General features: G+C 43.5%; 1 protein-coding gene across 1 annotated transcript in view; it reads left to right on the top strand.

Moving 5' to 3' along the window:
• SGMS1 (sphingomyelin synthase 1) overlaps nucleotides 1-25191 on the top strand; it is a 415891-nt gene that overhangs the window by 186530 nt on the left and 204170 nt on the right. Inside the window, exon 3 of the mRNA XM_075348726.1 lies at nucleotides 22209-22279. The gene's annotated coding sequence lies outside the window, so the exon portion shown is untranslated. The remainder of the gene's footprint in view (nucleotides 1-22208; nucleotides 22280-25191) is intronic.

Here is a 25191-nt window from a genome sequence, read left to right as displayed (position 1 = left end):
ATGTATCATCCACTGCTTGTATTGGGCAGCATGTATAATCCACTGGTTATATTGGGCACCATGTATCATCCACTGGTTGTATTGGGCAGCATGTATCATCAACTGGTTGTATTGGGCACCATGTATCATCCACTGGTTGTATTGGGCACCATGTATCATCCACTGGTTGTATTGGGCAGTATGTATCAACCACTGGTTGTATTGGGCAGCATGTATCAACCACTGGTTGTATTGGGCACCATGTATCATCCACTGGTTGTATTGGGCACCATGTATCATCCACTGGTTGTATTGGACAGTATGTATCAACCACTGGTTGTATTGGGTAGCATGTATCAACCACTGGTTGTATTGGGCACCATGTATCATCCACTGGTTGTATTGGGCACCATGTATCATCCAATGGTTGTATTGGGCAGCATGTATCAACCACTGGTTGTATTGGGCACCATGTATCATCCACTGGTTGTATTGGGCAGCATGTATCATCCACTGGTTGTATTGGGCACCATGTATCATCCACTGGTTGTATTGGGCAGCATGTATCATCCACTGGTTGTATTGGGCAGTATGTATCAACCACTGGTTGTATTGGGCAGCATGTATCAACCACTGGTTGTATTGGGCACCATGTATCATCCACTGGTTGTATTGGTCACCATGTATCATCCACTGGTTGTATTGGGCAGCATGTATAATCCACTGGTTATATTGGGCACCATGTATCATCCACTGGTTGTATTGGGCAGCATGTATCATCAACTGGTTGTATTGGGCACCATGTATCATCCACTGGTTGTATTGGGCACCATGTATCATCCACTGGTTGTATTGGGCAGTATGTATCAACCACTGGTTGTATTGGGCAGCATGTATCAACCACTGGTTGTATTGGGCACCATGTATCATCCACTGGTTGTATTGGGCACCATGTATAATCCACTGGTTGTATTGGACAGTATGTATCAACCACTGGTTGTATTGGGTAGCATGTATCAACCACTGGTTGTATTGGGCACCATGTATCATCCACTGGTTGTATTGGGCACCATGTATCATCCAATGGTTGTATTGGGCAGCATGTATCAACCACTGGTTGTATTGGGCACCATGTATCATCCACTGGTTGTATTGGGCAGTATGTATCATCCACTGGTTGTATTGGGCAGCATGTATCATCCACTGGTTGTATTGGGCAGCATGTATCATCCACTGGTTGTATTGGGCACCATGTATCATCCACTGGTTGTATTGGGCACCATGTATCATCCACTGGTTGTATTGGGCACCATGCATCAGCCACTGGTTGTATTGGGCACAATGTATCATCCACTGGTTCTATTAGGCAGCATGTATTATCCACTGGTTGTATTGGGCACCATGTATTATCCACTGGTTGTATTGGGCACCATGTATCATCCACTGGTTGTATTGGGCACAATGTATCATCCACTGGTTGTATTGGGCAGCATGTATCATCCACTGGTTGTATTGGGCACCATGTATCATCCACTGGTTGTATTGGGCAGCATGTATCATCCACTGGTTGTATTGGGCAGTATGTATCAACCACTGGTTGTATTGGGCAGCATGTATCAACCACTGGTTGTATTGGGCACCATGTATCATCCACTGGTTGTATTGGGCACCATGTATCATCCACTGGTTGTATTGGGCAGCATGTATAATCCACTGGTTATATTGGGCACCATGTATCATCCACTGGTTGTATTGGGCAGCATGTATCATCAACTGGTTGTATTGGGCACCATGTATCATCCACTGGTTGTATTGGGCACCATGTATCATCCACTGGTTGTATTGGGCAGTATGTATCAACCACTGGTTGTATTGGGCAGCATGTATCAACCACTGGTTGTATTGGGCACCATGTATCATCCACTGGTTGTATTGGGCACCATGTATCATCCACTGGTTGTATTGGACAGTATGTATCAACCACTGGTTGTATTGGGTAGCATGTATCAACCACTGGTTGTATTGGGCACCATGTATCATCCACTGGTTGTATTGGGCACCATGTATCATCCAATGGTTGTATTGGGCAGCATGTATCAACCACTGGTTGTATTGGGCACCATGTATCATCCACTAGTTGTATTGGGCAGTATGTATCATCCACTGGTTGTATTGGGCAGCATGTATCATCCACTGGTTGTATTGGGCAGCATGTATCATCCACTGGTTGTATTGGGCACCATGTATCATCCACTGGTTGTATTGGGCACCATGTATCATCCACTGGTTGTATTGGGCAGCATGTATCAACCACTGGTTGTATTGGGCACCATGTATCATCCACTGGTTGTATTGGGCACCATGTATAATCCACTGGTTGTATTGGACAGTATGTATCAACCACTGGTTGTATTGGGTAGCATGTATCAACCACTGGTTGTATTGGGCACCATGTATCATCCACTGGTTGTATTGGGCACCATGTATCATCCAATGGTTGTATTGGGCAGCATGTATCAACCACTGGTTGTATTGGGCACCATGTATCATCCACTGGTTGTATTGGGCAGTATGTATCATCCACTGGTTGTATTGGGCAGCATGTATCATCCACTGGTTGTATTGGGCAGCATGTATCATCCACTGGTTGTATTGGGCACCATGTATCATCCACTGGTTGTATTGGGCACCATGTATCATCCACTGGTTGTATTGGGCACCATGCATCAGCCACTGGTTGTATTGGGCACAATGTATCATCCACTGGTTCTATTAGGCAGCATGTATTATCCACTGGTTGTATTGGGCACCATGTATTATCCACTGGTTGTATTGGGCACCATGTATCATCCACTGGTTGTATTGGGCACCATGTATCATCCACTGGTTGTATTGGGCAGCATGTATCATCCACTGGTTGTATTGGGCACCATGTATCATCCACTGGTTGTATTGGGCAGTATGTATCAACCACTGGTTGTATTGGGCAGCATGTATCAACCACTGGTTGTATTGGGCACCATGTATCATCCACTGGTTGTATTGGGCACCATGTATCATCCACTGGTTGTATTGGGCAGCATGTATAATCCACTGGTTATATTGGGCACCATGTATCATCCACTGGTTGTATTGGGCAGCATGTATCATCAACTGGTTGTATTGGGCACCATGTATCATCCACTGGTTGTATTGGGCACCATGTATCATCCACTGGTTGTATTGGGCAGTATGTATCAACCACTGGTTGTATTGGGCAGCATGTATCAACCACTGGTTGTATTGGGCACCATGTATCATCCACTGGTTGTATTGGGCACCATGTATCATCCACTGGTTGTATTGGACAGTATGTATCAACCACTGGTTGTATTGGGTAGCATGTATCAACCACTGGTTGTATTGGGCACCATGTATCATCCACTGGTTGTATTGGGCACCATGTATCATCCAATGGTTGTATTGGGCAGCATGTATCAACCACTGGTTGTATTGGGCACCATGTATCATCCACTAGTTGTATTGGGCAGTATGTATCATCCACTGGTTGTATTGGGCAGCATGTATCATCCACTGGTTGTATTGGGCAGCATGTATCATCCACTGGTTGTATTGGGCACCATGTATCATCCACTGGTTGTATTGGGCACCATGTATCATCCACTGGTTGTATTGGGCACCATGCATCAGCCACTGGTTGTATTGGGCACAATGTATCATCCACTGGTTCTATTAGGCAGCATGTATTATCCACTGGTTGTATTGGGCACCATGTATCATCCACTGGTTGTATTGGGCACCATGTATCATCCACTGGTTGTATTGGGCACAATGTATCATCCACTGGTTCTATTAGGCAGCATGTATCATCCACTGGTTGTATTGGGCACCATGTATCATCCACTGGTTGTATTGCGCAGTATGTATCAACCACTGGTTGTATTGGGCAGCATGTATCAACCACTGGTTGTATTGGGCACCATGTATCATCCACTGGTTGTATTGGGCACCATGTATCATCCACTGGTTGTATTGGGCAGTATGTATCAACCACTGGTTGTATTGGGCAGCATGTATCATCCAATGGTTGTATTGGGCACCATGTATCATCCACTGGTTGTATTGGGCAGCATGTATCATCCGCTGGTTGTATTGGGCACCATGTATCATCCACTGGTTGTATTGGGCACAATGTATCATCCACTGGTTCTATTAGGCAGCATGTATCATCCACTGGTTGTATTGGGCATCATGTATCATCCACTGGTTGTATTGGGCAGTATGTATCAACCACTGGTTGTATTGGGCAGCATGTATCAACCACTGGTTGTATTGGGCACCATGTATCATCCACTGGTTGTATTGGGCACCATGTATCATCCACTGGTTGTATTGGGCAGTATGTATCAACCACTGGTTGTATTGGGCAGTATGTATCAACCACTGGTTGTATTGGGCAGCATGTATCATCCAATGGTTGTATTGGGCAGCATGTATCATCCACTGGTTGTATTGGGCACCATGTATCATCCACTGGTTGTATTGGGCACCATGTATCATCTACTGGTTGTATTGGGCACCATGTATCATCCACTGGTTGTATTGGGCAGCATGTATCATCCACTGGTTGTATTGGGCACAATGTATCATCCACTGGTTCTATTAGGCAGCATGTATCATCCACTGGTTGTATTGGGCACCATGTATCATCCACTGGTTGTATTGGGCAGTATGTATCAACCACTGGTTGTATTGGGCAGCATGTATCATCCACTGGTTGTATTGGGCACCATGTATCATCCACTGGTTGTATTGGGCAGTATGTGTCAACCACTGGTTGTATTGGGCAGCATGTATCATCCAATGGGTGTATTGGGCAGCATGTATCATCCACTGGTTGTATTGGGCACCATGTATCATCCACTGGTTGTATTGGGCAGCATGTATCATCTACTGGTTGTATTGGGCACCATGTATCATCCACTGGTTGTATTGGGCAGCATGTATCATCCACTGGTTGTATTGGGCACCATGTATCATCCACTGGTTGTATTGGGCACCATGTATCATCCACTGGTTGTATTGGGCAGTATGTATCAACCACTGGTTGTATTGGGCAGCATGTATCATCCACTGGTTGTATTGGGCACCATGTATCATCCACTGGTTGTATTGGGCAGCATGTATCATCTACTGGTTGTATTGGGCACCATGTATCATCCAATGGTTGTATTGGGCACCATGTATCATCCACTGGTTGTATTGGGCACCATGTATCATCCACTGGTTGTATTGGGCACCATGTATCATCCACTGGTTGTATTGGGCAGTATGTATCAACCACTGGTTGTATTGGGCAGCATGTATCAACCACTGGTTGTATTGGGCACCATGTATCATCCACTGGTTGTATTGGGCACCATATATCATCCACTGGTTGTATTGGGCAGTATGTATCAACCACTGGTTGTATTGGGCAGCATGTATCATCCAATGGTTGTATTGGGCAGTATGTATCATCCACTGGTTGTATTGGGCACCATGTATCATCCACTGGTTGTATTGGGCAGTATGTATCAACCACTGGTTGTATTGGGCAGCATGTATCATCCAATGGTTGTATTGGGCAGTATGTATCATCCAATGGTTGTATTGGGCAGTATGTATCATCCACTGGTTGTATTGGGCAGCATGTATCATCCACTGGTTGTATTGGTCAATAGGTATCATCCACTGGTTGTATTGGGCAGCAGGTATCATCCACTGGTTGTATTGGGCAGGAGGTATCATCCACTGTATTATCCCAGGCAGGTATGTTTTACTCCAAGGGACTGAGCCGCATCGGAGACTAGTCAGACAGGCCGGTCCCCCACTGCTTCTCCCTGGCCACTGACTGTGACATATAGGCAGAGACCTGTCAGTGTGGGGGCAGCAGGCGCCTGTGCAACTAGTCTACAATGTGGTCTTGTCCCCGGAGGTAAAGTATGCGTTTCTCTGAAGTGCTACATCGTTTGAGTCAAACACACCTGGCTGGGATAATACAGCCAATGGCTGATACATGCTGCCCACGGTTTGAGGAACATGTATCAGCTGACAGCTTACTTTAAGGAGTTAAAGGGAATATATCACCAGGTTTTTGCCAACTAATCTGAGACCTGCATAATGTAGAGACAGAGATCCCAATTCCAGCAATGTGTCACTTACTGCACTGCTTTGGAAAAATTACTGTTTTATCAGCAGGAGATTATCACTAGAGGATTAGTAAACTTGCTGACACACAGCCCTGCCCCACCACTGATTGGCAACTTTCTGTGTACCCTGTACATGGGCAGAAAGCTGCCAATCTGTGGTATGGGCAAAGTTATACAGAGCTCAACATTCACAGAACTGCTCAGTCTGCAGAAGATAAAACTGTGATGTTATCAAAATTATAGCAAGTAACACAGTAAGTGACACATCACTGCAATCAGGGTCTCTGTCTCTACATTATGCTGCTGCAGATGAGGTAGCTAAAACCCAGTGACAAATTCCATTAAAGTTTTTGGTTTTTTTTTGTTAACAGCATATATTGAGGCGAGAACTGTTAGGCCATGTGCACACGTTCAGTATTTGGTGAGTTTTTTACCTCAGTATTTGTAAGACAAAACCAGGAATGGAACAATCAGAGGAAACGTATAATAGAACCACGGGCTCCACTTCTGTATTATTTATCCACCTCTGGTTTTGGCTAAAAATACTGAGGTAAAAACCACTTTAAATACAGAACGTGTGCACGTGGCTTTAGGGCACATGGCCATGATCATGAAGACGTTCCGTTCTTGACACAATGTCTTTCCTCTTCACAGACGTTAGTGTTTTCCACAAGAGAACGCAGCGTCTGTGTCCGCAATCAGGATTCTGGGGGCAGAGGATTTTCGCTGTGTTCTCCCGCTGAGACCACTCGTGGCTCCACAGCATAAATTGACACACAGCTCACAGATCAGTTTACACTGTGGAGAAAACAAGCATGGTGGACATGGGATTTCTATAAATCCATCCTCTGTGCTTGTACTGTACAACGCAGCATTTTGCACGCAGCGAAAATACTCTGCTTCCAAAGTGCTGCTAACACTGATCGTGGGCACGCACTGTAACGCTGTGAGGGCTCAAAATATTCTTATAGAATAGTTATATTTTACTTTTTTCCATAGATTCAGAATCTTTATTAGCCCTATATATGAAGGTAATCCCCCAATTTCCAGTGCCCCATCTTTCTCTTGCACGTTTGGCTAATTGCAATGTACCTGGGAGAGATGTGCCAGCTGCTATTAGTATAGCAAAACCTTGTATATTTCATATTGCGCCAATATCCCCACCAAGTTCATCCATCTTTATAGTCTGCTCTATTATAAATGAAAAAATTGTTTAAAAGAACAGAGAGTCCTCAGTGGTTGATACCTTTTAATGGCTAACTGAAAAGATGGTAATAATTGCAAGCTTTCGAGACTACTCAGGTCTCTTCATCAGGCATGGTATAACACAAAATCTGAAGAGTCACGTATTTATACACAACAGGACTTAGAATAGTGCAGTAAAAAAAAAAAAAAAAAAAAAAAAAAAAAAAAAAAAGAACAAGTTATATGAAACAGAACTATCTCTATGGCAGGGGGACAAGCTGTTCTAGCCATAAATACTGCTGCAGTTCAGTGTGAAAGTTTTATTGTCCTTTGATAAGGGTCTGGTCCAGGGCTGTGACATGCTCGGATGGTCAGAGGAGCACATCTTTTAACTGATGTAAAAAGACATGAATCCATGAGACACATTCATTCCTTCTCTGAATGTGTCAAAGGTCATCATAAGTTTGTACTCCCATAGTCTCCTGTCTCTCTGGGACTCTCAAGTCCCAGAGAGACAGGAGACTATGGGAGTACAAACTTATGATGACCTTTGACACATTCAGAGAAGGAATGAATGTGTCTCATGGATTCATGTCTTTTTACATCAGTTAAAAGATGTGCTCCTCTGACCATCCGAGCATGTCACAGCCCTGGACCAGACCCTTATCAAAGGACAATAAAACTTTCACACTGAACTGCAGCAGTATTTATGGCTAGAACAGCTTGTCCCCCTGCCATAGAGATAGTTCTGTTTCATATAACTTGTTCTTTTTTTTTTTTTTTTTTTTTTTTTTTTTTTTTTTTTTACTGCACTATTCTAAGTCCTGTTGTGTATAAATACGTGACTCTTCAGATTTTGTGTTATACCATGCCTGATGAAGAGACCTGAGTAGTCTCGAAAGCTTGCAATTATTACCATCTTTTCAGTTAGCCATTAAAAGGTATCAACCACTGAGGACTCTCTGTTCTTTTAAACAATTTTTTTATCTCTACTGGCTAACACGGTACAAAGATATATTTTGCTTGTATCTATTATAAATGGTAAGTTAACCATTTTTATCACCCTCCCTGAGTATACCACACCCTTAAAGAGGCCTGAAGAAACAAATTTGCTGAATAAATATTTTAGAACCCTCACCCAGTCCCAAAATTCCTTTTCCGCCTTGTTCTGTGAGTGTCTGTGTTGACTCGGGCCTGCGCCTTCTTTTAATCTTCCCCGGAGTGATCTGTAGAGGATTGGTCAGGACCACACAGCTGGAATATCTGTTTGGAGTGATGGAGGAGCCAGCGGCAGGGAGGTCGTGGGAATTCTGGTTTCTTTGCTCAATGGTTCTCTATTTCAGCCTCAGAACGGCGCGGCTTCAGATTATACGCCGTGGCCTCTAATTGTGACATGTGTTTTTTTTTCTGCTGTGTAATTTGACAGGAATAAAATGGCAGGTTTCAGAATGGGAAGTCTGCAGCAAAACCCTACCGCACAGAACATACAGCAACACTTTATTGTCTGGATGCCAGATTAGCAGTCGGATTGCGCAAATGTTAAGGTTAAGGCCTGGGGTGCGACCCTGCTCTCACCACTGACCACAACCTAGAGTAACCTGGATATATACCGTGTGTGTATATATACATATACTGTACATATACATATATATATATACATATATTACAGTACAGACCAAAAGTTTGGACACACCTTCTCATTCAAACACTTTTCTTTATTTTCATGACTCTAAAAATTGTAGATTCACATTGAAGGCATCAAAACTATGAATTATAACATGTGGAATGAAATACTTAAAAAAAAGTGTGAAACAACTGAAAATATGTCTTATATTGTAGGTTCTTCAAAGTAGCCACCTTTTGCTTTGATTACGGCTTTGCACACTCTTGTCATTCTCTTGATGAGCTTCAAAAGGTAGTCACCGGAAATGGTTTTCCAACAGTCTTGAGTAAAAAGCTGTGGAGAAGAAGCGCAATAGGGTTTTACCCCAATAACACACGGGGTAGAGACAGGGAGCAGTAATACTCACCAAGTGAAGTTGTGAAAGTCACAACTACTATGCAGGCATGGAAAGTTCTGATCAAGGCAGCAGCAACCCAGACTGCAGATAACAGAGAACAATAGAGGAAGGTAGGGTTTTTTTGAGCCGCGCCAATGATCACTTCTCAGGTATTCAGATTAATGGATCTTTATTTTGCACAGGTCTACGCGTTTCTGGAGTCTCAGCTCCCTTCCTCAGGACCATCAGGCATAAGAACACATCAATTAGATTTGATGTGTTCTTATGCCTGATGGTCCTGAGGAAGGGAGCTGAGACTCCAGAAATGCGTAGACCTGTGCAAAATAAAGATCCATTAATCTGAATACCTGAGAAGTGATCATTGGCGCGGCTCAAAAAAACCCCGATTTTCCTCTATTGTTCTCTGTTTCCAACAGTCTTGAAGGAGTTCCCAGAGATGCTTAGCACTTGTTGGCCCCTTTTGCCTTCACTCTGCGGTCCAGCTCACCCCAAACCATCTCGATTGGGTTCAGGTCTGGTGACTGTGGAGACCAGGTCATATGGTGTAGCACCCCATCACTCTCCTGCTTAGTCAAATAGCCCTTACACAGCCTGTAGGTGTGTTTGGGGTCATTGTCCTGTTGAAAAATAAATGATGGTCCATCTCAACTCAAACCAGATGGAATAGCACGCTGCTGCAAGATGCTGTGGTAGGCATGCTGGTTCTGTATGTCTTTAATTTCGAATAAATCTCCAACAGTGTCACCAGCAAAGCAACTCCACACCATCACACCTCCTCCTCCATGCTTCACAGTGGGAACCAGGCATGTAGAGTCCATCCGTTCACCTTTTCTACCAAAACACGGTGGTTGGATCCAAAGATCTCAAATTTGGACTCATCAGACCAAAGTACAGATTTCAACTGGTCTAATGTCCATTCCTCGTGTTCTTTAGCCCAAACAAGACTCTTCTGCTTGTTGCCTGTCCTTAGCAGTGGTTTCCTAGCGGCTATTTTACCATGAAGGCCTGCTGCACAAAGTCTTCTCTTAACAGTTGTTCTAGAGATGAGAAGATGTGTCCAAACTTTTGTTCTGTAATATATATATATATATATATATATATATATATATGTTATTCTCTCTCTCACTCTATGTGTGTATACAGTTAGGTCCAGAAATATTTGGACAGTGACACAATTTTCGCGAGTTGGGCTCTGCATGCCACCACGTTGGACTTGAAATGAAACCTCTACAACAGAATTCAAGTGCAGTTTGTAACGTTTAATTTGAAGGTTTGAACAAAAATATCTGATAGAAATTGTAGGAATTGTACACATTTCTTTACAAACACTCCACATTTTAGGAGGTCAAAAGTAATTGGACAAATAAACCAAACCCAAAAAAAAATTTTTTATTTTCAATATTTTGTTGCGAATCCTTTGGAGGCAATCACTGCCTTAAGTCTGGAACCCATGGACATTACCAAACGCTGGGTTTCCTCCTTCTTAATGCTTTGCCAGGCCTTTACAGCCGCAGCCTTCAGGTCTTGCTTGTTTGTGGATCTTTCCGTCTTAAGTCTGGATTTGAGCAAGTGAAATGCATGCTCAATTGGGTTAAGATCTGGTGATTGACTTGGCCATTGCAGAATGTTCCACTTTTTTGCACTCATGAACTCCTGGGTAGCTTTGGCTGTATGCTTGGGGTCATTGTCCATCTGTACTATGAAGCGCCGTCCGATCAACTTTGCGGCATTTGGCTGAATCTGGGCTGAAAGTATATCCCGGTACACTTCAGAATTCATCCGGCTACTCTTGTCTGCTGTTATGTCATCAATAAACACAAGTGACCCAGTGCCATTGAAAGCCATGCATGCCCATGCCATCACGTTGCCTCCACCATGTTTTACAGAGGATGTGGTGTGCCTTGGATCATGTGCCGTTCCCTTTCTTCTCCAAACTTTTTTCTTCCCATCATTCTGGTACAGGTTGATCTTGGTCTCATCTGTCCATAGAATACTTTTCCAGAACTGAGCTGGCTTCATGAGGTGTTTTTCAGCAAATTTAACTCTGGCCTGTCTATTTTTGGAATTGATGAATGGTTTGCATCTAGATGTGAACCCTTTGTATTTACTTTCATGGAGTCTTCTCTTTACTGTTGACTTAGAGACAGATACACCTACTTCACTGAGAGTGTTCTCGACTTCAGTTGATGTTGTGAACGGGTTCTTCTTCACCAAAGAAAGTATGCGGCGATCATCCACCACTGTTGTCATCCGTGGACGCCCAGGCCTTTTTGAGTTCCCAAGCTCACCAGTCAATTCCTTTTTTCTCAGAATGTACCTGACTGTTGATTTTGCTACTCCAAGCATGTCTGCTATCTCTCTGATGGATTTTTTCTTTTTTTTCAGCCTCAGGATGTTCTGCTTCACCTCAATTGAGAGTTCCTTAGACAGCATGTTGTCTGGTCACAGCAACAGCTTCCAAATGCAAAACCACACACCTGTAATCAACCCCAGACCTTTTAACTACTTCATTGATTACAGGTTAACGAGGGAGACGCCTTCAGAGTTAATTGCAGCCCTTAGAGTCCCTTGTCCAATTACTTTTGGTCCCTTGAAAAAGAGGAGGCTATGCATTACAGAGCTATGATTCCTAAACCCTTTCTCCGATTTGGATGTGAAAACTCTCATATTGCAGCTGGGAGTGTGCACTTTCAGCCCATATTATATATATAATTGTATTTCTGAACATGTTTTTGTAAACTGCTAAAATAACAAAACTTGTGTCACTGTCCAAATATTACTGAACCTACCTGTATACTGTATGATAAACTGCTACAGTTCAAAAGTTTAGGGTCACTTGGATATTTCCTTATTTTTGAAAGGAAAGCACATTTTCTGCTTCTGGTTTTTAATGCAATATCTACATAGGTGTATAGAGGCCAATTTCCAATTCTCAACTAGCTTAGGCTAGTTTCACACCTGCGTTGGACGGGATCCGTAGCATTGCGTTGTGTGACGCATGCAACGGATGCGTGGCATATAGTGGCACAACGCAATGCTACGGATCGTACAAAATATCGCAATCTGCCTGGTGATCAGCTGATCACTCAGAGTAGCCGGCCGCCGGGTGATCAGCTGATCACTCCCCGTAGCCGGCCGCCGGGTGATCAGCTGATCACTCCCCGTAGCCGGCCGCCGGGTAATCAGCTGATCACTCAGAGTAGCCGGCCGCCGGGTGATCACCGACAATGTGTGCGGGGGCCGGGGGCGGGGGGCGAAGTAGGTGGAGCCGAGCGGGGCCATGGTGAGGACGTCAGTGCTGCGGGGACTGCATCGCTGGGGGATAGGTGAGTGTGTGTGTGTGCGCGCGCGATTGTGTGTGTGTGTGTGTACATACGGAGTGCGGGAGGGGGCGGAGCCGAGCGGCGAAGTGTCGGGCTCCCGGCACACGTAACCAGGGTTCCTTGGTTACCCGATGTGTACCCTGGTTACGGGTGGAGGGAGCCAGAGAGAGCATGCGCAGTGGAATCCAGAGGATTCCGCTGCTCAAAAAAACGTTACATGCTGCGTTCCTTCCGCCCGACGCAGCGTCAAAATAACGACGCTGCGTCGTCCAGCGGATGCAACGCAGACACTTGCGTTACAGTGCGTTGTCCATACAAGTCTATGGAGAATAGCGCAGTGCGTTAACGGACTGCGCTATTCTCCATAGTGACGGACTCCGCTGAACGCAAGTGTGAAACTAGCCTTAAAGGAAGGTCCGTTTTAAAGCTGGTCTAATGAGCAAAACTGTTTTCAGCTGTGCTAACATACTTGCACAAGGGTTTTCAAGGGATTTCTAAACATTCATTAGCCTTCTAACACAGTTAGCAAACACAATGTACTATTAGAACACTGGAGTGGTGGTTGTTGGAAATGGGTCTTTATACACCTATGTAGATATTGCATTAAAAACCAGACGTGTGCAGCTAGAATAGTAATCTACCACATTAACAATGTAAAGAGTGTATTTCTGTTCATTTAAATGTTAGCTTCATTGAAAAAAGAATAAATGTGCTTTTCATTCAGAATAAGGAGTTGTGTGTGTGTGTGTGTATGTATGTATGTATGTATGTATGTATGTATGTGTATATATATATATATATATATATATATATATATATATATATATATATGTATATTTATATATACAGTATATATGTGTATATATACACACACACACACACACACACACGCAGCTGGTGAAATAAGTATTGATCACCTCACCAATTTTCTTGTGCGGCACCTTGGTAATGAGACACCTTTTTATTGGCCATCAGCTGAAGCAGCGGAAATTATTTTTCACTATGTGTCAGGATTGCTTTCTAGCTACTGATAGATTTCAGCCGTTGTCATGACTTTCCATGGCTCTCTGCAGCTCTCTCTCTTCTTCCCTATCTCATTTCTCATTATTAGGCTATGTGCCCACGCTGCGGAAAATTTGTGGAATTTGCCGCGATTTTTTTGCGGAAATTCCACGGATTTTTCAAAAATCCGCAGTACAGCGAGTCCCCAGCCATTTCTATGGCATTTTGGAATTGTTGTGCTCATGCTGTGTGCCCATGCTGTGTATTTTTCCGCAGCAGAAATAATGCGGATTTCTCCGTGGAAAAATCTGCAGCATTTCAATTATTCCTGCGGATTTTTCCACACGATCTCATACTTACCTGCCTTGATAGAAGACACCGGAGTCACTTCCTCCGGTGCAGAGGAGCGCGGTGGAGCCAGGAGCAGGAAGAAGGTGGGCGGGGCTATGGTTTGATTTCTTTACCTGTGTGGATTGGATGGGTTGTTACCAATATCAGGTGAGAAATTCATATCAATAGCATCATTAGAAATTTGTTTACTCAGTGTTCAATACTTATTTAATTTGTGTATGTGAGGTGTACACTCCTCATATTTTTGTAAATATTGCCTTATATCTTTTCATGGGCCAACACTGCGGAGATGACATTTTGATACAATGTAAAGTAGTCAGTGTACAGCTGGTATAACAGTGTAAATTTGGTGCCCTCTAGATAACTCACCACAGCCATTAATATCTAAACCACTGGCAACAAAAGTGAGAACACCCCTAAGTGAAAGTGGCCAAATTGTGCCCAATTAGCCATTTTCCCTCCCCGATGTAATGTGACTCATTAGTGTTACAAGGTCTCAGGTGTGAATGGTGAGCAGGTGTGTTAAATTTGATGTTATCGCTCACACACTCACTCATACTGGTCACTGGAAGTTCAGCATGGCACCTCATAACAAAAGGATTCTCTGAGGATCTGAAAAAAAAAGAATTGTAGCTCTATATAAACATGGCCAAGGTTATAAAAGATTGCCAAAACCAAGCACAGGGGCCAAGACCATACAGCGGTTTAACAAGACAGGTTCCACTCAAAACAGACTTTGCAAATGGTCAATCAAAGAAGTTGAGTGCACGTGCTCAGCGTCATATCCAGAGGTTGTCATTTCAAAATAGATGTATGATTGCTGTCAGCATTGCTGCACAGGTCAAAGGGCTTGGGGATCAACCTACCAGTGATAAGACCATACGCCGCACACTGCATCACATTGGTCTGCATGGCTGTCAACCCAGAAGGAACGCTCTTCTAAAGATGATGCACAAGAAAGCCCACATAGTTTGTTGAAGACAAGCAGACTAAGGAAATGGATTACTGGAACCATGTCCTGTGGTCTGATGAGATGAAAATAAACTTATTAGGTTCAGTTGGTGTCAAGTGTGTGTGGCGGTAACCAGGTGAGGAGTGCAAAGACAAGTGTGTCATGCCTCTAGTCCAGCATGGTGGTGGGAGGGTCATGATTTGGAGATCAATGAGTTTGGCCACCGGTGGGGAGCTACAGCTCATTGAGGGAACCATTAAGGCCAACATGTACTGGGACATACTGAAGCAGAGCATGATCCCCTTCCCTCTGAAGTTGGTCCACAGTGCAGTATTCCAACATAATGACCCCAAACACACCTCGAAGGCGACCACTGCCATACTAAAGAAACTGAAGGTAAAGGTGCTGGACTGGCCAAGCATGTCTCCAGACCTAAACCCTATTGAGCATCTGTGGGGTAACCTCAAATGAAAGGTGGAGGAGCGCAAGTTCTCTAACATCTACCAGCTCCATGGTGTCGTCATGGATGATGGAAGAGGATTCCAGTGGCTCCTGTGAAGCTCTAGTGAACTCCATGCCCAACAAAGTTCAGGCAGTGTTTGAAAATAATGGTCGCCACACAATATATCAACATTTTGGGCAAAATGTAGCTATTTCCACTTAGGGTGTACTCACTTTTTTGTTGTCAGCAATTTCATTATGAATGGCTGTGTGTTGAGTTATTTAGAGGGCACACCAAATTTATACTGTTATACAGGCTGTACACTGACTACTTTATATTGTATCAAAGTGTTATATCTTCAGCGTTGTCTCATGAAAAGATATAATAAAATATTTAGAAAAATGTGTGGGGTGCACTCACTTTTGTGACATATGGTATGTATGATTACATCTGTATAGCGCTGTGGAATTAATAGTGCTATATAAATGAGTAAAATAAATACAGTGTCTTGAGAAAATGTGGAAAAGTTCATGGGGTATGAATACTTTTTCAAGGCACTGTGTTAAAATATCTAGGCATACCGCCAGTATCGAGGACGGGAAGTGACTGGGCGTGTTAGTGGGAGCAGAGATAGGGGGGCGTGACCTGCTTAGCTGGTTTGGCATTTCCGTTTGCGGCGCAGGGGAGTAAACATTATTTTTTAAGTCCACGTGGTCACGGAGTTCCTGATAATAGAAGCGGCATACTTACGGCTCAGTTGATGGGTGTGAGGCCCATCTTGGTCAGCGTGTCCCAGCGATTCCTTCGTATATCAATGTATCACTATGACATGTCCAAATGATATTCTTTTATGCAGCCCATAACAAGCTTTAATTATGTAAGGAGGGGTGTGAGAGGGGTAGGGGGGCTTCACATATATATACATGATATACTCTGGGGGTCGGGGTATTTTTTTTTAAGTAAAATAAGATGTGTTTACATTGACCTCCAATAGAAATACTGATGTCGGCAGGGATATTTTAGGGCCATGGCTGTCTGGCTTCAGAGATCTATCTAAGTAATTGTACATGTGGTAAGTATTCAGTAAATACAATAGACTGGCTAATTGACTTCTACAGGAGATGGATAATTGACTTCTACAGGAGAACATCCTAGGTAAGCTGTGATGTGGGCAAAGGTCACTGAACAGGTGGTGATCACAGCTAGCATAATCAAAACTCTAAAACTGCAGGATTTCAGCTGCCGCAACAGAAAAGAAATATAATAAAAGGCGACCAAAACATCGTATATATCCCAAAATAATATCAATATAAACATCAGCTCGGGACGCAAAAAGCAAGCCCTCATATAGCCCTAGATCCTAAAAACTGAAAATGTTACAGCTCTCGGAAGGTGACTCAAGCAAGATTTGTTTTTTTCTTTTTTTCCCCAGATTTTTTTTTTTTTACTATTTTGCCACACTTGAATTTTGTTTTCCGCTTACCATTACATCATATTATAAAATAAATGGTGTAATTCAAAACTACAACTCATCCCGCAAAAAAACACCACGCCCTCACACGTCTATATTGACAGAAAAGTGAAAAAAAAGTTATTTCTCTTGGACTGAGAGGAAAAAAGTAAACAAAAAATCGCCCTGTCCTTGAAGGGGAACCTGTCACCAGTTTTAGGGCCTATAAGCTGCCACCACCAGCATTCTAATATGCTGTATATAAGAGCTCAGGCAGCTGTGTAGAACGTAAAAATCACTTTATAATACTTACCTAACGGTCGGTGCGGTGGAGTTGGGTCAAATGGGTGTCTCCATCCTCCGGTACCAGCGCCTCCTCTTTCAGCCATCTTTGTCGTCCTTCTTCTGAAGCCGGGGTGCATGACGCTTCCTACGTCATCCACACTCGCCGGCATTGAGGTCCTGCGCAGGCGCATTTTGATCTACCCTGAGCAGGGCAGATCAAAGTAATGTAGTGCGCCTGCGCGGGACCAGCGGGTGTGTATGACGTAGGACGCATCATGCACACAGGCTTAATAAGGAGGACGAAGATGGCTGAAAGAGGAGGCGCCGGCACAAGAGAACGAAGACGCCCATATGGCAAAACTCCACCGTGACGACCATTAGGTGAGTATTATAAAGTGTTTTTTACATCCTACATAGCGGCCTGGGCTCTTATATACAGCATGTTAGAATTCTGTATATAAGAGCCCAATGGTGGTGGCTGCAGCTTATAGGCCCCAAAACTGTTGACAGGTTCCCTTTAAGGGAACAAGGTGTGTTCCACTCCTAGGGCATCACCTTCTCATTTCACGTTTCCCCCAACTAAAATTAAAAAGCTCATACTCCTCTCTGGTGGTGGTGGTCTTCTAGCGGTGTTGGTGCTCGAGTTCCTGTAACTCATGTGAAGTTGTACCGTCACGCAAGCGTCATGCCCAATCACTGCTGGCTTCTCTCTCCCCGCCTTACAAGTTAACTGCAGGAAGTGAGAGCTGCGGCTGCCATTTACTGCCTATTGATTACTTCTGAATCTGAAGGTGGGGAGAAAGAAGTTGGCGTTGATTGGGCTATGGGCTCTCGTGACGTTACTACCTCATGTGAGTCTTGGGTACACGAGACCCTACACAGCTGGAATGGCACCACTACCATAGGTATGAGCTTTGTCATTGAGGGAATCATGGAATGAGAAAGTGTTGTCCTAGTAGTGGACAACCCCTTTAAATGTGATGACTGCCAAGAAGTCTCGAACAATGTATCCTCCTGTGACTTCTTTCAGAAACCATTACAAACGTATAAGTGACAGAAGTACTTATAGCCATGTACTTTCTGGATAACTCTTGGGTTCCAGAGAAGGGGTGCAACAGGATGCTAGCTCAACGGAGAGCCCACACCCTGGTGTAATACTGCATTGTGTATTACACCCACATCTAACAGGAATTGGGAGAGAACAGGAAGCGTATAGAATTGCACGACCTTTACAAGTGGTTACATATAGTAGACAGAAGTGTAGGTCTGCAGACATGAACTTTGTGAAGAGTTCTGCAGTGCTATAAGGAGTGGTCACCCACCCGATGCTGAGGGCGAGCATTCACATTCCTGACAAATCCACTGACAGTATATAAATATGGATGTGGAGCTCTTCTGGGAGATGGTTATGCAGCCAAACCCACTATCCGAAAACATGAAATGTTACTGTAAGAACGCTTTTCAATGCTTCCTTTTTGATCTGCCCATATAAATAAGCCGTAGCACAAATTGTATACGTGAAATAGGAGCATTTTCACACCGGGGCCATTTCACAGACAAAAACCACAAAATGATCATATACCCTACAATATATACATGTTAGATATATACATTTATACAGTGTGTCCACCCATATCCTTTCCACCGCCATTAACTTGAAAACGGCGGCAGCTATAGGCATAGAAGTGGTGTCTAGGTAAAGTAAAGTAGCCATGCCCTACGCAATGAAACCACCTATAGCGCCACCTGGTGGAAAACAACGAAGTTAGCATTTTTATCTCGAAAACGGAACGAGATAGAGAAAAAAGGGAATTACAAAGTTGTAGGGCATCATCAATTCAATACGAATCGACACCTTGCATACAGAAATGCTATGATTAGAATGTGTAAAACTCACAAGGCTGCGGACGTGAAGCGATACCTCATGGAGACCTTCCTACAAGTCATTGGGTAAGGTGGCTGCGTGGAGAGGCCTCCATGCTCACCTGACCTGACCCCATTGGACTTCTTTCTGTGAGGTCACATCAAACAGCAGATGTATGCGACCCCTCCACCAGCATTGCAGGACCTACGATGACGTATCACAGATGCTTGTGCAAATGTGTCACCTACCATATTGCACAACGTGCAGCAAGATACAGTATGCAGTCCAGAGTCCAGATGTGCATTGCAGCTGACGGGGGCCACTTTGAGCATCAAAGTTAAATGAGCGCTATGTGTGACCAGCATTGAATATTTTTTTGGGGGGGGGGGGTCATGGGTTTCATATCATAGCATTTCTGTATGCAAGGTGTCGATTCATATTGAATTGATGGTGCCCTACAATTTTTTAATTCACTTTTTTTCTCTATCTCGTTGCATTTTTATCTGGAAAATGGTAACTCCGTTTTTTTCCACCAGGTGGCGCTATAGGTGGTTTCATTGTGTAGCGCATGGCTACTTTACTATACCTAGACACCACTTCTATGCCTAGAAATGCCGCCTTTCTCAAGTTAATGGCGGTGGACAGGATATGGGTGGACACACTGTATATATAATGTATACATTGATATATATAATGAGCATATACCCTATTTGATCAAGTAGTGTCAACCAAGTATCCTTTGTAATGTAAATGTACTATTATTTGCTTTATTATAGGGTATATGCTCATCTTGTGCTTTTCTCTTGGGCTTTGACCATATAAATAAGGTAGGGATTCAGCCAACAGCTACTAGCCCTTAGTGCACCATTGACATGCATGCCGGGCACATAAATGTGCATGATATTTCATAACAGTAGGATAAGCTTTAGTTTTGAGACTAAGTGGTCGGAGGACGTGCCATACATGAGATGGCTACCTTCGCTGACAGCCCTATAAGTACTTGGCTGAATAGGGAATCGATAAGGATTTTTTTTTTTTTTAAATAATGGTGAGAAGTTGCTGCCAGATACAGTTAGGTCCAGAAATATTTGGACAGTGACACAAGTTTTGTTATTTTAGCTGTTTACAAAAACATGTTCAGAAATACAATTATATATATAATATGGGCTGAAAGTGCACACTCCCAGCTGCAATATGAGAGTTTTCACATCCAAATCGGAGAAAGGGTTTAGGAATCATAGCTCTGTAATGCATAGCCTCCTCTTTTTCAAGGGACCAAAAGTAATTGGACAAGGGACTCTAAGGGCTGCCATTAACTCTCCCTCGTTAACCTGTAATCAATGAAGTAGTTAAAAGGTCTGGGGTTGATTACAGGTGTGTGGTTTTGCATTAGGAAGCTGTTGCTGTGACCAGACAACATGCGGTCTAAGGAACTCTCAATTGAAGTGAAGCAGAACATCCTGAGGCTGAAAAAAAGAAAAAATCCATCAGAGAGATAGCAGACATGCTTGGAGTAGCAAAATCAACAGTCGGGTACATTCTGAGAAAAAAGGAATTGACTGGTGAGCTTGGGAACTCAAAAAGGCCTGGGCGTCCACGGATGACAACAGTGGTGGATGATTGCCGCATACTTTCTTTGGTAAAGAAGAACCCGTTCACAACATCAACTGAAGTCCAGAACACTCTCAGTGAAGTAGGTGTATCTGTCTCTAAGTCAACAGTAAAGAGAAGACTACATGAAAGTAAATACAAAGGGTTCACATCTAGATGCAAACCATTCATCAATTCCAAAAATAGACAGGCCAGAGTTAAATTTGCTGAAAAACACCTCATGAAGCCAGCTCAGTTCTGGAAAAGTATTCTATGGACAGATGAGACAAAGATCAACCTGTCCCAGAATGATGGGAAGAAAAAAGTTTGGAGAAGAAAGGGAACGGCACATGATCCAAGGCACACCACATCCTCTGTAAAACATGGTGGAGGCAACGTGATGGCATGGGCATGCATGGCTTTCAATGGCACTGGGTCACTTGTGTTTATTGATGACATAACAGCAGACAAGAGTAGCCGGATGAATTCTGAAGTGTACCGGGATATACTTTCAGCCCAGATTCAGCCAAATGCCGCAAAGTTGATCGGACGGCGCTTCATAGTACAGATGGACAATGACCCCAAGCATACAGCCAAAGCTACCCAGGAGTTCATGAGTGCAAAAAAGTGGAACATTCTGCAATGGCCAAGTCAATCACCAGATCTTAACCCAATTGAGCATGCATTTCACTTGCTCAAATCCAGACTTAAGATGGAAAGACCCACAAACAAGCAAGACCTGAAGGCTGCGGCTGTAAAGGCCTGGCAAAGCATTAAGAAGGAGGAAACCCAGCGTTTGGTGATGTCCATGGGTTCCAGACTTAAGGCAGTGATTGCCTCCAAAGGATACGCAACAAAATATTGAAAATAAAAATATTTTGTTTGGGTTTGGTTTATTTGTCCAATTACTTTTGACCTCCTAAAATGTGGAGTGTTTGTAAAGAAATGTGTACAATTCCTACAATTTCTATCAGATATTTTTGTTCAAACCTTCAAATTAAACGTTACAATCTGCACTTGAATTCTGTTGTAGAGGTTTCATTTCAAATCCAATGTGGTGGCATGCAGAGCCCAACTCGCGAAAATTGTGTCACTGTCCAAATATTTCTGGACCTAACTGTATATCTAAATTCAGAATTAACCCAAAAACTCTATTAAAACACAAAACTGCTGATTTAGAGTTAACCGCACTCCCGGCAAACATCTGGCAACAGGGAAATGGCTACCAATGACTTATAGGGGGGGCAAATATTTCTGTGTGTATCTGCGTTCTCACGAGATATAAACACAACATGGATGGAGCATGGATGTTATTACCATAATTGCTTCCAATTATTGCACATCCAGAGTTATCACCTAGTAGAGTTCCCAAAATCTGAGTGACAACCCCCGTTAGATCTGGCATCAATATTAGTTATCAGCCAGGATTCTGAGTAACTAAATACGGTAACAGAAGGGTGACTCAAGGACTTACATTTATGGTTACTTCTTTCATTTTTTTGCTCTTTAAGATGATGTGTTGCATACAGTGTATATATATATTGTATTTAGTAGTTTTCTTCTTTGTCTACAGTAAAACACACAGACAACGAGCTCAACATGGCTTTAAGAAGAACAAGGAACAGACCGTGAAAATCAGCAGAAGTAAGTTTTTAGTATCTGTGCATCTACAAGAACTCGAATACCCATCCACAATGTCGGCCATCATTCATCTTTCCCCCAGTACTAATTGTTGACTAGGTAATGTTCAGGAAAGGAAGATGTGAGACTGAACTCTTTCCACAAACCGTAAATGGTGGCTATATTACATATTTAACATCTGTGTCTAACATCAGCATCTGAAGCTGAGCTCCGATCACTGTATTTAACGCTGCTGACAGTCTTTGACAGTGGGATTTAAATGGAACGTGCTGGGGCTGAAACCCACCATTTCTCATCCTTGAGTGATCGTTAGGTGCTGATGGGTTAACCATGACAGATGGGGGTCTACGGAAGATCTGCATGAGACCGTGACAATCGTATCACAGGTGAGAAGATGGGGAGATTAATGTCTCCTTTTTCTCCATTGTTGATCTCAATGCATATCGGACTGCATTCAGATGAAATCTGAGTGCAGTCCGATGTTTGACATGCGCCCATAGACTTGTATAAGTGAGCGTGAGTCAAGACACGCTGCCAATCACAGCATAGTTCGGTTCTTTTCTCATGCCAAATCGGCACGAGTAAAAAATTGCAGATCCGTTCTGCTTCATTGACTAACAGTGGTCCAAGTGCAATGCGAGGTTTTCTCACATGACACTGGACCGATTCAAATGTTAGGGCGGTGTCACACACTACGATATATCGGGCGATATGTCGTCGGGGGTCACGGATTCCGTGCCGCACATCCGGCATCGTTAGAGATATCATAGCGTGTGACACTTGGGAACGACTGTGAACGAGCAAAAATACTCACCTTATCGTTGCTCGTTGACACGTCGTTCGTTTTCATAAAGTCGTTCCTCCTTCTGTGCTCCGGTTGTTCGTCATTCCCGAGGCAGCACACATTGCTCTGTGTGACACCACAGGAACGACGAACACAGCTTACCTGCGTCCCGCCGGCTATGCAGAAGGAAAGAGGTGGGCGGGATGTTATGTCCCGCTCATCTCCGCCCCTCCACTTCTATTGGGCGGCCGCTGTGTGACGTCGCTGTGACGCCGAACGTCCCTCCCCCTTCAAGAAGAGGATGTTCGCCGCCCACAGCGATGTTGTTAGGGAGGTCAGTACGTGTGACGGGGGTTAACGACTTTGTGCGCCACGGGCAATGATTTGCCCGTGATGCACAAATGATGGGGGCGGGTGCGATCGCTCATGCGATCGCACGATAAATCGTTGCGTGTAACGCCGCCCTTAATGTGAGCGAGACCTAAATCTAATCCACCTATCATATACTTACCTTCCAGCGGCTTCACCTTCCAGCTGCGCCATCTTGTGACTGTAACTTCTGACTGGCTGGAAGTCAGACGTTTTATCACAAGTGCTCAGTGCATCTTTATGAGAGCCAGAACAAGGCCCTCATAGACTTGTATTGAGTTCTGACCTCCAGCTCACTCCATAAAACACTGGAGCTGCTGACAGGTCATAAATTACCAGAGACCAAATGGATCAGCGGCGATAGTAGATGAAGCCAGTGGATGGTGATTATAATGCAGGGGGCAGAGGACTTGCATTTAAAGCACCACTCCAGCTCTGAAATAAAAAAAATACACTGGACTGGGGCTTTAAACCAAACACTAAATATGGTAATAAGAAAAGAATCAAAATGGAAGAATTGCGCATCTCTGGTCAGTAAGTCTCACTAGAAAATGAAAACCTCGTATGTAGCCCAAATTGGGATCAATAAAAGCATCAGCTCTGAATAAAATCATCAGCACCAGTAGTTATCTGTAAAGTCCACTGTGGGCATCAATTTCTTACAATAAGTGACATAATGTCTCCTCTGCTTTAAATAATTCATCCTTCTGTGATATGTTATATACACAGTATGTGAGATGGGGCAAACCTCTAGGGAGTGCAAAGGTAGCAAAACTGACTCTTCATGCCTATGAGGCTGAAAAGCCCCTTAACCCTTTAATACCCAGTGATGGATATATTTGTCATTGATCAGGTTGCAGTGTATGTACTGAGCCTGCTTTCTAGAGGGCAGATACAGGCTGTGTTATATAGCTGGGATCTGCTTTTGGAAGTCACTGCTGTTTGCCCTTTAAATGCCTTTTGATAATCAATGACAGTGGCACTTCAGCTGCTAAATCCTGCCCCTGGCATCCTTTCCTGGTGCCCATCTGCCCCTTTTGCTTCATGATCACAGCATGCTGATGGGCTGCTATGGCTGCCTCAGGCCTTCTGATGTTGATACTCCTGTGAGCCATAGGACACCATGATTAGAACTATATCATGCAATACCCCATTTAAAAGTAAAGAAATGTAAAAAAAAAATAAAAAATGGTGACCAAAACCAATTTTTTATTTTTACATCCAATTTTTTAAACCATTAAAATGGTAATAAGTATAGCTGCTTGTTATTGCTGTAATGATATTGTCATGGAGTATCATATTACTAGTAGTGATGGGCAAATCCAGACTGTAAAATTTGGGATCTGTGCCAGATACTTAGTATCTGTGCACCGACCCCGGATACGGAGTTCTCAGGGAACTCTGGGTAACTGACTGGATTCGGCCACCCATATAATTAAAAAAAAATAATAGAAAAAGAAAGAAAATAGGACTAAGGAGTAGCGTTATACTCACCAGTTTCCCACATGGCTGTAACACTACTTATGTATGAGGCTGCTCATTACCCTAATGCATATTTACTGGTTCCCCCACCCATTACTCATTGACAGTCTCTGGTTGCAGTCAGACTGTGCCCCCACCCTGTGTGACAGTGTGTCTGATTGCTTGGAATTATACACGTTGCCTGCGTATCTATCATGGTGTAAAAATAAATACTGTATTTTTCGCTTTATAAGACGCACCTGATTATAAGACGCACCCCCAAATTTGGTGAAGGAAAAGA

Source organism: Anomaloglossus baeobatrachus, chromosome 5, assembly GCF_048569485.1.
Source record: "Anomaloglossus baeobatrachus isolate aAnoBae1 chromosome 5, aAnoBae1.hap1, whole genome shotgun sequence".
NCBI lineage: Eukaryota > Metazoa > Chordata > Amphibia > Anura > Aromobatidae > Anomaloglossus > Anomaloglossus baeobatrachus.
Note: the sequence above shows the minus strand (reverse complement) of the source record. Positions and strands in the feature narration are given on the sequence as shown.